General features: G+C 42.3%; 1 long non-coding RNA gene across 1 annotated transcript; it reads left to right on the forward strand.

Moving 5' to 3' along the window:
• The first annotated feature begins 3,314 nt into the window (after positions 1–3,314).
• On the forward strand, positions 3,315–4,941 carry LOC136664383 (uncharacterized). The gene is made up of 3 exons (XR_010795133.1): positions 3,315–3,342; positions 3,740–3,831; positions 4,294–4,941. It is a non-coding gene; the product is annotated as an uncharacterized lncRNA (long non-coding RNA).
• The last annotated feature ends 8,953 nt before the right edge of the window (positions 4,942–13,894 follow it).

Genomic DNA, 13,894 nt, shown 5'->3' on the forward strand with positions numbered 1-13,894 from the left:
ACACACTCTATCAGATTGGTAGCCTGGCTTTCAAGAGGAGTGTCTTAGGCACCCCAGGCTTCCTCACAGGCGCCCTGCAGCAATGTTTGACACTTTAAAAAAAGATGCCAGTAAAAATAAGGTAGTCTTGTGCAAATGTGCTGTTTTCATGCATTCTCATAAGAAATGATGATCCATAAATACGACTTTTTGGGGTGTGCTATCATCACAGCAACATGTACATATGTGTTTTAAAGCATTTTTGTGTATTGTAATTATAAATTAAAACATTCTGACTGCATTTTGCCATTTTATGGTGAATGTTGCATTGTTTTAAAAAAGACCATTTTCATTTAAGTAAAAAAAAAAGATCTAAAATTAAGCCGTTTGAAAATGGAGTTCCATCCAAGAAAAAGTGCTGCACGTGCATTGATTTGATCTGTTCTTGGGGATTATATTGTATCCAAAGTATGTGTGAGTTTGGTTTTCCATTACTTAATGATGGTGATTTTGATGTTATCAGTTGGAACTGTAAGTGAATAATAAGCAATTAAGTGTCGGTAGAATACTTGTGTATTAGTACTTCATTTTTTAAAGTATAAAAAATCTGAATTACAATTATACATTACACAAAGACCCTTACACAGCTCCAGGGACCTGAAGGTTGTGGGTTTGAATTCCCACTCCGGGTGACTGTCTCTGAGGAGTGTGGTGTGTTCTTTCTGTGTCTGCGTGGGTTTCCTCTGGGTGACTGTCTGTGAGGAGTGTGGTGTGTTCTCCCTGTGTCTGTGTGGGTTTCCTCCGGGTGACTGTCTGTGAGGAGTGTGGTGTGTTCTTTCTGTGTCTGCGTGGGTTTCCTCAGGGTGACTGTCTGTGAGGAGTGTGGTGTGTTCTCTCTGTGACTGCGTGGGTTTCCTCAGGGTGACTGTCTGTGAGGAGTGTGGTGTGTTCTCTCTGTGACTGCGTGGGTTTCCTCCGGGTGAGTGTCTGTGAGGAGTGTGGTGTGTTCTCCCTGTGTCTGCGTGGGTTTCCTCCGGGTGACTGTCTGTGAGGAGTGTGGTGTGTTCTCTCTGTGACTGCGTGGGTTTCCTCCGGGTGAGTGTCTGTGAGGAGTGTGGTGTGTTCTTTTTGTGTCTGCGTGGGTTTCCTCCGGGTGACTGTCTGTGAGGAGTGTGGTGTGTTCTTTCTCTGTCTGCGTGGGTTTCCTCCGGGTGACTGTCTGTGAGGAGTGTGGTGTGTTCTTTCTGTGTCTGCGTGGGTTTCCTCTGGGTGACTGTCTGTGAGGAGTGTGGTGTGTTCTCTCTGTGACTGCGTGGGTTTCCTCCGGGTGACTGTCTGTGAGGAGTGTTGTGTGTTCTCCCTGTGTCTGCGTGGGTTTTCTCCCACAGTCCAAAAACACACGTTGGTAGGTGGATTGGTGACTCAAAAGTGTCCGTAGGTGTGAGTGTGTGTGTTGCCCTGTGAAGGACTGGCGCCCCCTCCAGGGTGTGTTCCCGCCTTGCGCCCAATGTTTCCTGGACTCTGGAAAAATGTTTTATTCTCAAAAATGATGCGACTAACTGATAGTAATGTAACACAGTTTACAATTAGCATTCTCCTCTAAGTGTGTTACATTATTTGAAGCCTACTACTACTGGGGGTGGTGTGTGTGTGTGTGTTTGGGGGGGGTGGCGTTATCTAATGGTGTAAATTGAAATAGCTAATATGGTGAGAACCCAAAAAATATTTTGAGTATTGTGATCCTTGTCTCACTAAAAATCAGTGCTGTGTTCAGCCACTATTTCTGTAAAAGGAGGTACGCTAATTAGCCTTCACCCATAGTGATATGCTGTCAGTTACTGTAATGAATGTTGGCAAGGTAAAAGCAAAGCAATTGTGTGTGCTGTTTATTATTCATAATTTTTCCTCATATGATTATAACAACAGCTGGGTAATTTTCAAACAGTTAGCTATAATGCAGTTGATTGCCTTCATCTTGAATTAGCTAGATCTCTAAGCCTTAATGTTTGCGAGCTACACTCCCCAAAATGCGTTTCTGAGTGTGCCACTGTTTTATAAACCGCCATTTCTTTCAAAGTCAAAAGGATTTACACAGATTGTGTCCCTCGTTTAGCAGTTAACGCCCCTAGCATTCTATGTTAGCTTTATGCTAGTTCTTGAAACATTATTTGATTGCATTCAGCCATGTGAGCATTAGTGAAGTCAGGGACTGATGCTGGATGATTATTTCTGGATCACAACGGCTACACCAACTCACCCCAAACGTATTTGAAGATATACCAGTTCCAGTGGGGCAGAGAGACTATGGAGACCATAGACCTTAGATGAAAGTGCTTATGAACATTCTCTGCTAATGGCAGTGCTTTTCTAAGAAGGTCATACAAACTGTCCTAACCCTAATGACCGCCATAGACCAGCCATGTTTTCATAAAGTTTGTCTAAATGATCTAAACTTCACACACTGCCCACATATTCTTTAGCGCTGTCCACAGGCCGTCCACTTTGCCCTGCAAAGACAAAGAGCAGTAACTACGGCAACAGTGAAACTGAGAAACAGCTTCAAAGTTTTTTGTGTGATCAAATTATGTTGCAGCATTGTGTGTGATTCTACATAAACATGCAATACAGTTACGGCCAACTTATTTTTGTGTGACTGAGGGTATCATTAGGTAGCTAATAACATCTTCTACATTTATGTATAGATTTTACAGTTGATTCTGGAAGATGAGGATTTGATAGCATTCAGTCATGACAGGACTAGAGAAGTCAGATACAGATATTGAACAGTTAGTTCTTGATCATATATCCCACCCTTCTAAAACTCATTCTAAACCTATTGGATGGTGCTTCTCCATTATTTAGAGAACACAGTTCCACTGCCATTGCATTAATGACCTAAGTTCATGTACTGTTGATCTAGTATGGTTTTCTGTAGAGATTATAACCACACTGCATGAAGAATTAAATGTCTGTGTCCAGAGTAGGTTAACCTTAAAGGTGACGTTCATGATTACAATCAAAAAACACTTTTTTATAAAATTTTGAGGATGTTTCCTCACCATTTGCTAGCTCTCCAGTCTTTATGCTAGAAACTAGTCTGATGTGTTTATGAAGCCCCAGTGTAACGTGCTGTTTTGTGTTTGTTCCTTGTCTGTGCTCCCCTTGTCATGTGACTGTTTCCCCCTGTCTTGTGTCTGCTTCCTGCTTGTTCCCTGGTCATGTGATACCGTTCCCTTGTGTTTCTAGTGTCATGTGTCTTAATTAGTACCCAGGTGTTTCTTGTTGGTGTTGTCTTTATATAGTCCTTGTCAGTGGTTCTTGTTGGTGGGTCATTGTATCTGTGTTTAGCGCTTGTGGTTTATGGTTAGATTCCTTGTTTAGCCTTAGCTGTGTTTATTGTTTAACTCTGTTTATTGTTTAGCTTTTAGCTGTGTTTAGCCTTTAGCAGTGTTTAGCGTTTAACTCTTTATTGTTTAGCCTTTAGCTGTGTTTGTTTAGCCTAGTTTTTTTGTGTTTAGCTCCTTAGCCTCTGTATTTAGCCCTTTTGGTTTAGTTCCTTAGCTTCTGTATTTTACCCTTTTGTTTAGCATCCTTTTGTCTAGTTTTCTTTAAGTTATTGTAATAAAACCTCCTGCACTTAACTCCTTCCCTTACTCCTACACACCCCTAGTCTTATTACACCCAGTGTCTGTAAATGAGTGAAAAGATAAACTGACTTGGTTCCAATATGCTAGTCATTCTCTCTCTCTGCTCATGGCAGAGGCATCTGGAGTATTCTTAGACAAAGGAGAGAACCCCAAACGTTGAAAAGCATGAACTGCATTTAGGATATTGCTCGTGACTGCTCCACAGGTGGGTAATATAGACTTTTTTGCAGTTTTGTATCACCAAACTTGGGAGAAGGCTAAATGCATTACCGAAAGTACCATGAAACTAATCAAGTTACAAATGAGTTTCTTTGGTAATTAAAATGGTGAATAAAACTTAGACAAGTTAAACTTCATCCACGTACCAACAGTTGGTTGTTTTCTCCTCAAACACACCATTCCACCTTAAAAGATGAATGTAAGAAAAACAGAGAAAACTACAGTCACCCACAATTGTAGATGTTCCTTTTAAAATGCACTGGTTATAAGGGCTGTCTTTACACTTTGAGACCACTAGTGTGCATTCCTATTTCCATGTTGGTTACACCTTCTTGGCTACATGTTCTTTCAGTATTAGAATGTATTCCGACTGCTATTAAAGCCTTTGATAGACTGCTTTAATCTACTGCACCTCTGTACATGACACATCTAACTAATACTTTGACAGCTGGTGTACATTCTGGAATGAACAACCTTCTCAGAAGTGACCTTGAAACCCCTGGGAGAGGATTGAGTGACTGACTCACAAATCAATCAAAGGGCACAGGAAGGAATGATTAATGAGAGATGGAGTACATTAGGGCCGGTGCTGGCCCTCCCACTGAATCCCCCACACGTGGAACACATGGCACTATCGACTGACCTTGAGCAGGACTAATGGTCATTGGTCTCACTCTGGGTTCTTCTTTACTTCCGAACTGGGACCAGCTCCATATCCTCAAAACATTTCCTCCTCTGCCAAGAAAAGGCCGATGATTTTCTGACGGTGCAAACAGCGCAGGTGTCAATCCATGTTATTTACCATTTTGTATAAAATATATAATTTTTTTACAGTTCTGGAGGTAGACGATGGTATAAAGCTAGGATGAATACAGTGTACAGAAATGGCAAAAGCACAAAGTAAAATCCTCTTCGGAATTTCATTCCAACTGCCTGTGTTTTCTCATCATCTCAACCCAGCCTCAGAGCTGTCAGTGCAGGAAATATCCAGGGAGGATTTTTATTTTCTGGACCTGAATTGGCCAGCTCTGACAGTGTGTGACAGACGTTTAGCGAGTACATATTATGTTTCAGTATCATAGACAATTGTACAACAATCAAATCAAAAATCCTATCTCTAATTTCACGCTCCTTTTAAAGTCAACCCCCAACACCATGGGAATGACATGATGAGTTTGTGTCACTCCACAATACCTGCAAAACTCTAGGGCAGAATCTTAATCTTTTTCCACTCTATGTAGTGCACAATGTAGGTAATAAAATAGATGTTTCTCTAGTCAAAAAAGTGCATTGTTCATTCATTCATTGTCTGAACCTGCTTATCCAGTTCAGGGTCGCGGTGGGTCCAGAGCCTACCTGGAATCATTGGGCGCAAGGCGGGAACACACCCTGGAGGGGGCGCCAGTCCTTCGCAGGGCAACACACACACACTCACACATTCACTCACACCTACGAACATTTTTGAGTCACCAATCCACCTACCAACGTGTATTTTTGGACTGTGGGAGGAAACCGGAGCACCCGGATGAAACCCACGTGGACACAGGGAGAACACACCAACTCCTCAGAGACAGTCACCCGGAAGAAAACCCACGCAGACACAGAGAACACACCACACTCCTTGCAGACAGTCACCCGGAGGAAACCCACCTGGACACAGGGAGAACACACCACACTCCTCACAGACAGTCACCCGGAGCGTGACTTGAACCCATAACCTCCAGGCCCCTGGAGCTGTGTGACTGCGACACTACCTGCTGCGCCACCGTGCAGCCCCAAAGTGCATTGTATGTCAGATTATAAAACCATTTATACTGATCATTAAGCTTTACTTCTCTGTGTCTAACATTGAGAGCAGTAGTGGGTGTAGTAGAGTTTGTTTTATAATCTGTGAAGTGCACTCTGTAGGGAATTGTACTTCCAGTTCTTTATGCACTCAGTGACGTCCAAACCCTTTATAGAGCCTGTGGCCTATAAAGAAAAGGAATTTGAAAATGATTTTGTCAGCGCATTTATTTTACTCGTTGCCACTGGGATGTAAAGCATATTATAAATAATGTAATAACAATAATTTAAAGAAAATAATCACCCTCTCTAGATGTAAATGATAAGTGTTGGATCACAAACAGCACTCCATCTCACGGGAACCTCTAGAGTAGCTACACAAGCTTAAGATCATCACTCAATGCTAAGTCTTGAGATATAATGCTCCGCAACTTTGGGAATTATGTTTTTTTCTTAGTAGGGGAGCACCATCCAATGCTTCTGGCATGAGTTGAAGTGGTGCCTGAGATCCATATCTAATTCTCCAACATCTGTACCCTACGTCTTTAATATTGGTGTAGTGGGTAACACCGCAGACTTCGACTTGGCAGAGTTCAGTAATCTGTCTGGGTAAACACACCACACCACACTAATAAGAGTCCTTGGGCAAGACTTCTAACACTTGAATAGCTTAACACTGTAACATGATTAGGATCGTAAGCCGCAGAGCATCTGCTAAATGCAATCAAAGCAAAGGCAATGTAAATAAATCAAATCCTCACAGCAAAGTCCCAACATCTAATGATGAGAAGTGACTCTTACTGCAGCGAACAGGAGACAAACGACCTTCATTTCAGAAGGAATGTCTAATACGCAGGTATTCCAAAAACCTTTGGCTATCTACTTTTGAGAAAGATTGTTGCAAGCATTGCACTTAACCCATCGTTCTGCTGCTCTGACTGGAGGAAATGGACTGGTTTGCTGGTACAATAGTATAGCTAATGAAAACAGTTTCTTTTTTTAGTCCTGAACAGATCTGAGAAAAACTCAATACGCAGCCGAGTCAAAGAGGCAGCAAGCAGTAGGAGATATTGTATGGCTGCAAGCGTTCAAGGCTACATCGATGGAGTGTTTATTTGAGCTGTAGTCATCTAAATATGGCAGTGTGCGAAGGAGGTGAAGGATGAATTGTGTCCCGCTTTCCCACTTCATGTTTTATTAATCAGGTATTTATATTTGACTCTTGCCAATTAAAGGAAATGTCTAACGCATTCTTTAAAAAGATTATACAGCAGTGGCTTACGAGACATAAAGTACGCTGCAGAAGTCATATTAACACACGTCAGACTTTCTTCTTTGCTGAGAGCTAAGGCATAACATGGAATTGTTGAGCAGAGCTATCTTTAATTAGCGCGTGTGTTGCTCTCCATTACCGCTAATATTGCATCTTGAGAGAAATTACAGCACACGCTGTCATCTATTTTTTAAAAGTCTGAACATTTGTCTTCTCAGACAGGTGAGGAGTGGATATGTACGTGTCTGCACTTATAATGTGCAGTGCTGGATATAATACACACATGCTACGCTTGATTAAAGATGAAAAATGAGCTTCTAAGTGTGCTGAAAACCTAAGATAAATGTGTTATAATTAGTGAATTCAGATCATTTAAAGTGCACTGAGTGTGAACACACAAGCATAGGATATACCCAGATAGCAAACACATTTGGGCCACATCTGTCTCATTTCTGACATGTACAGCTCATTTATGGCACTGGTAAATGTCACGTGGGGCATTGTATTGTGTAGGGTGACCAGACGTCCTCTTTTACCCGGACATGTCCTCTTTTTTAGACTTAAAAAAATGTCCGGGCGTAATTTCACAAACGTCCGGGATTTTGTTTTTCTAGAGCTTACATAGAACTTCTAGAAGTTTCGTTCACAAACTAGTCCCACCCTCCCCTACTCCGATTGGTTCGCTTGAGTGAGAAGGGGGCGTGGTGAAGTAGCCTAAAATCTTCTGATTGGACGGTCTGACTGTAGAGCTACCGTTATTGGTCGATAACCTTCTCTGTAAACATTTAATTGGTCAGTCTTCATATATATATATATATATTTACACTATTCAGTGCAGCAGTTTGGGACACGGCCAGAGACTAACGTTAACTTGCTGCACGTTTAGAGCGCTTACTCACAACCTGAACACAGCTAATTTTAACGTTAACCAACTCTCAGAACCATAAAACTACCATAAAAATTCCCTTCCCTTCCCTAAAAGTTATAAACTAACTTTATAAACCAGACTTTATAGAAATTAAATCGGAGGACAGCAAAACTCATGATTGGAGCAGCTTTATATTAAACAGGTAGCTTAACGAAGGCTTAACGAAGGTCCACCTTGTCTGACTAGTTGCTAATATGCGCTAATTTCAGTGGCACATTTTTCAAAATAAAAGTTTGTGGGGAAAAAAAAAAACATTTTTCTCATAATTTTTTTGGAAGGGGGGGTAGTTGTCGGACAAATTCATTCATTCGTTCATTATCTGTAACCGCTTATCCAGTTCAGGGTCGCGGTGGGTCCAGAGCCTACCTGGAATCACTGGGTGCAAAACAGGAATACACCCTGGAGGGGCATAATATGAAATTAATGTATTTAAAACAATACCATTTGATCTTTATTCCTCCTGAGAACTGTTAGTAAAAAAACTGAATGTTGGATTTGGACAGGCCCTGAGTTACAATTTCCTTTACCCTGAGGAAGGCCTTGTTCGGGTCCTACACTGCTAACTGCCTCTAGATAAGTGGCAGTAAGTGTCACACTTTGAAAGATAGCAGTTTGCGGATGGGCTATTGCGCTATACTGACCCTTATCGCTCCAGAAGCCTCTTATTACTCTCCTATACACTGTAGCTGTCAGCAGCCTGTCCCTCGTCAGGGACTTGTGGCAGCGGTGACATTGACAAATTCTATTTTTCTGAGGCAGAAAAAAAAAAAAATACATTGCCATTCACAGGGGCCCTGCCCAGCTGGCATTAAACTAAGCGCTCTAAATGGCTTTTGGAGCTCCTGATGAAAGGCAGATGATGTGTAAATGTCAGGGCAGATAGAGCTTAAGCGCTGAGGGGCGGGGGCATGCTTAATCTGCGCTCTGTTGTGCTTGCCTACGGATGGAGGGAGGGATGACGGGACAAAAACATTTCCCTGGGTAATCCAGGTAATGCCCTTATCCGCTGCCGTCTACATCTGATTATCTGGCCGGAAAAGAAAATCACCCTGTGGTCACCCTGTACGTCTGGTGGGCAAGATTAATATCAGCCTCTGAGCTCCAAGATGGACATCAAGTGGTGGGGGTATTCTGGCTGACATGGTGATTTATGGTTATAGCATGAAAGCATCATACCCTATACTGGCTGAGGCTGGGAGGATAGAACTATGGGCAGAGTGGGCAGGTCAGTGGCAATGTAACCAGTTGTATCAATGCCTCCAGCTGGTATTACGCTCATGGATATGACTTGGCTTTGAAATGTGTTGAGCTCAAGAACGCAGGTGTTGCCTTCAGTCCAGCTGCTCCCCAAATGTGCACTGTCCATGGACAAGTACCTTCACTGGAAAGAAATGGGCCTAAAAGGTACGGGTGACAAAAAAAATAGGTAAATAAAATGTTTGGGTTTTTTTTAGACTAAAACAAGCCAATTATTTTTGAATAAACGTTTACACAAAAGAATCAGAAATACACATCTATTTCTCCTCCCAAAGACCAGCTCCAATCACATGAAGGAAATACCTGGTCACAGTAATTAATATTACAGACAATGAAAGAGCATATACAGTTTTCCGCATGGTCTTAGTGCTATTTTTACAGAGTGTTAGGACAGGTATCTAAAGTGATATACAGCACTGTACAAAACTTTTAGGCACCTGAGGAAATGATATATTAAAATATATATTTCTGAGTAGTAAGTGTTGACTTCCACAAACAACAACAACAATAAGTAGTGGCAGGTAGTGTCGCAGTCACACAGCTCCAGGGGCCTGGAGGTTGTGGGTTCGATTCTCGCTCCGGGAGACTGTCTGTGAGGAGTGTGGTGTGTTCTCCCTGTGTCTGCGTGGGTTTCCTCCGGGTGACTGTCTGTGAGGAGTGTGGTGTGTTCTCTCTGTGTCTGCGTGGGTTTCCTCCGGGTGACTGTCTGTGAGGAGTGTGGTGTGTTCTCCCTGTGTCTGCGTGGGTTTCCTCCGGGTGACTGTCTGTGAGGAGTGTGGTGTGTTCTCCCTGTGTCTGCGTGGGTTTCCTCCGGGTGACTGTCTGTGAGGAGTGTGGTGTGTTCTTCCTGTGTCTGTGTGGGTTTCCTCCGGGTGACTGTCTGTGAGGAGTGTGGTGTGTTCTCCCTGTGTCTGCGTGGGTTTCCTCCGGGTGCTCTGGTTTCCTCCCACAATCCATAAACACACGTTGGTACGTGGATTGGCGACTCAAAAGTGTCTGTAGGTGTGAGTGAATGTGTTGCCCTGTGAAGGACTGGCGCCCCCTCCAGGGTGTATTCCTGTTTTGCACCCAGTGATTCCAGGTAGGCTCTGAACCCACTGCGACCCCGAACTGGATAAGGGTTACAGATAATGAATGAATGAGTAAAATAAATGTTTGTTTTTGTTCACTATTTGAATTACCACGGAAACTCATTTGTAAGTCGAGTTGTTTATTTTGTAGCACCTTTGGTATTACACTTAACCTCCTGAATTTGGAGACATTTCCACCTTAAATGATCAGAAACAGCAAAAAATAAGTCAACATTACCCACCTATGGAGCAGGGATTGAGCAACATCCTCATCTCAGTTTGTGCTTTTGAATCTTTCTCTCCGTGTTTTAGACAGTTTGTGCTGCCTAAAAAAAAACAACAGATGCCTGATTTTGAATTTTTAATTAGATATAAAGTTATGCAAGCGCTACGCTTATTGAGAAGGCAATAATCCTAGGTGCCTAAGACATTTGCACAATACTGTATTATGTAAATTATGTTCACACTTTCCAAAAGCGGTGGAGACACATCCTGCCATTTCAGAAACAGTTGGGGACCTGTGCGTACAATTAATTAGGTGCTTTACTCACAGTATCAGTGTAATACCAGAGGGCTTTTCAAATTATATTCACTGGGTTTTCAGATATGAGGTACTACAAATTGAAGGGGAGAGGGAGTGGGGGAGTGGCACATCATGTACACTTTTGTACATGTCCACCACATAGAACTGCCCCAGCTCCTATGACTTAAACCATCAGTCTACACTCCTAAAAATAAAGGTCCTGGCCTGGAAATATTGTTTTATAAGAGTTTATGATGTTTACATTTCTTAACCCTGGCACATCTCATTTACAAAAATGCTTCTAAAATGGTGCTACAAAACCCTCTCGCAACTTCACCTTCGAGAGTTCACGTAAGAGCAGAGCAACGGTGAGTAAACAAATTATATTTTCATTTATAGCTAGTTGAAGATATATATATATATTTTGTACTAGAGCCCATTCCTTCATCAGCACTGGGACCCTTCGAGTCCTAATTACACCAGTGGGCCAAAGCTGAAGCAGACCGTTATTAAACACAAAGCCTGCTCAGCCTTCACGCTTTATCACTTTTATCTGGAAAACTCGCAGGCGCACAAAAGATCATTTTTAACTTTGTGGAGACTCTGTAAACTTTAAGTTTGCAGCTATTCGTCATTGCCGTCCCCTTAAAACCGAGAGCTTCAGCGCAAGGGCAAAGCAAAGCCCTAGAGCGGACGTTTCAGAGACGCCTTCTGAAGGAAAGTTCAATATTTAAAGGTGGATGACGACAACTATAGAGAACACCGAAGGTGAACTACATACATCAAGCCCATAAATGATGCAAGGAGATAAAAGAAGCAGATGATGCATGTGGAGAGGCTAGAGATTAGAAGAGAAAGAGAAAAAAAAAGAAAACAGAAGCAGGGAGGGAGTGGTGGAGGTTTGTGGTGCTCTGCATTATTTTAATTTAATGCAAGTTGTTTGTCTAAAGGGGGCTTTGAGAGGAGCATGCGAGCACAGCCTATAGAAGATCAGCCTTGTGTTCAAGGCTTCTCCCTCTAAACGTAATTATGGAGCAGCAGCCGCTAGTTGGGTGACTTTTCAGTCACGAAGCTCCTCTTTCCAGAACCTTCTGTCTAAAGGCAATGTTGAAAAAGTGGCATTTAAATTCTCCACTTACAGCGGAACATGCTCTCCTCTTGCTAATGACTAGATACAGAAACGCTGCCTTCTAATTACTGCTTCGTACTCGGATCCGCTCCGCTCCTCAAAGTTGAATGCAACCCTAGGCAACAGTGAGAATTCATGTTCTTTCTGCAAGTTCAGGTCCCAGTGAGGGAATCCAAACGGAGTAAAATGTGATATTTATGTTTCCTTTTATTTCTGGGTAATTAAATGCAAAACCATGCCTTTCGCAGGGTTGAATCGCACTGTGTTTTATTTAAGGGCTGTACTCGAGCATAAAAAGCCTCACCTTAAAGAGGTTAATTTGAAGAAATGTAATTAAGAACACTGATAGTTTTACTCACTGCGCTGTATGGACCTGGTTAATTTGCTCGTTTCCTAAGTGCTGGTGACTCGAGGGCATCGGTGCTATACCCTTAGGAAAGAGGGGGTTTGTTTAGTAACAAAGTAGGTTTCTAAGACTTACAGCAACAGCGGAACCCAGTCTGATGCTGTAAAAAACATATTACATCTGAACTTACTTATTTGATCATGCAGTAACTCTGTCTAATCTGAGTGTAGCAGAATATCATCACTGGGGCAGAGCCTTGAAGAAGTGAGGCTTTAAATGCCTTCAAGGCCCTAGAAGATGTCTTCAGCTCTGGATCTTGAAGCCAGTTCCCAGTTTTCAGGATTTGGGAATTCACAACACTAGAACACAGATACAAGGAACATCTTAAAGCTTTCCAAAGCAAGAGTCACTTATGTGGCTATCATTAAATGGTGCTTAACTCCACATTCTCTAAAAACAGCCATCCATGCTTTTCAATACCGAAATCCCTGACACCAGCTTAAGGGTCGTTCAATTTCTGTATGAAATGTGTTAAATGAGTCCTTGAAGGGGCGAGGGAACGAGCCGACACTGATGTCCACTTCAGAAGCAGAACTTACCCAGAGTGCATTGCGACGTGACAGTTTCTATGGCAACGGTGAAAACAATGGACAGTTTATAAGTGAAAGCTGAGATAAAAAAGAATATCTACACAATGCTTAATAGATCAAAAACACAATGCATTATTGATCTATACAGCGTGAGTCTAAAGTCACAGAATACATCAGCAAATAATGGACGAGGGGCCTAGCTTTTAGGCTATGTCCAGAACATGGCCGCCATATTGGACCAAGGGCAAGTTTTTCCAATGGGAATGTGGTCATGTAGCATGTCAAAGAAATAAAATAATGTCCTGCGACTTTCGCTCACCCTGTGTTACATTTATTTTACACTATATTTAGGTTTTAAACGTTGATAAAATACACACTTGATGTTCAGCTCGTGTTCACTCAGATCTTTGCCTCTTTGTCGATGTGACCACACAGAGAATCCTTAACTAACGTAAAGTGTGAATCACCAAAGAAATCAGTTCTGCAGGATGCACGGTTTGGTGTGTTCCTGAAGGTGAGCATGTTCTGACTTGCCCCTTCCTCCCCTTCTATTGTGAGAGGCCACTTGTGTGAAATCGGTGCTACTCACTTCCAAGTCGTCAGTGGAAGTCGGGGAAGGCGAGTGAAAATCAGACCTGAAGTTTACGGTGTGACAGCTCTAAAAAAACATATCAGTGCAAATAGAAAAATATGTTTTTTACAACGTTCTTTACAGTGTAAAACCAGTTTGTCGTCATGGAGAAGAGCCATGGATGCAAGCATCACTTACATAGTATAGATGGTTCTTTTAGGTGTCATAGTTCTTTTATGAACACTGCTTTTTAAAAGCCCTTTTTGAAGAGTTCACTATTTTAAGAACATACGTTTGGATCCATTGCTTCAGAATCTTTTACAAATCAAAAGCACTTTCCAATGTCATTCATTCATTATCTGTAAGCGCTTATCCAGTTCAGGGTCGCGGTGGGTCCAGAGCCTACCTGGAATCATTGGGCGCAAGGCGGGAATACACCCTGGAGGGGGCGCCAGTCCTTCACAGGGCAACACGCACTCACACATTCACACATACGGACACTTTTGAGTCGCCAATCCACCTACCAGTGTGTGTTTTTGGACTGTGGGAGGAAACCAGAGCACCCAGAGGAAACCCA

This window comes from Hoplias malabaricus, chromosome 13, assembly GCF_029633855.1.
Source record: "Hoplias malabaricus isolate fHopMal1 chromosome 13, fHopMal1.hap1, whole genome shotgun sequence".
Classification (NCBI taxonomy): domain Eukaryota; kingdom Metazoa; phylum Chordata; class Actinopteri; order Characiformes; family Erythrinidae; genus Hoplias; species Hoplias malabaricus.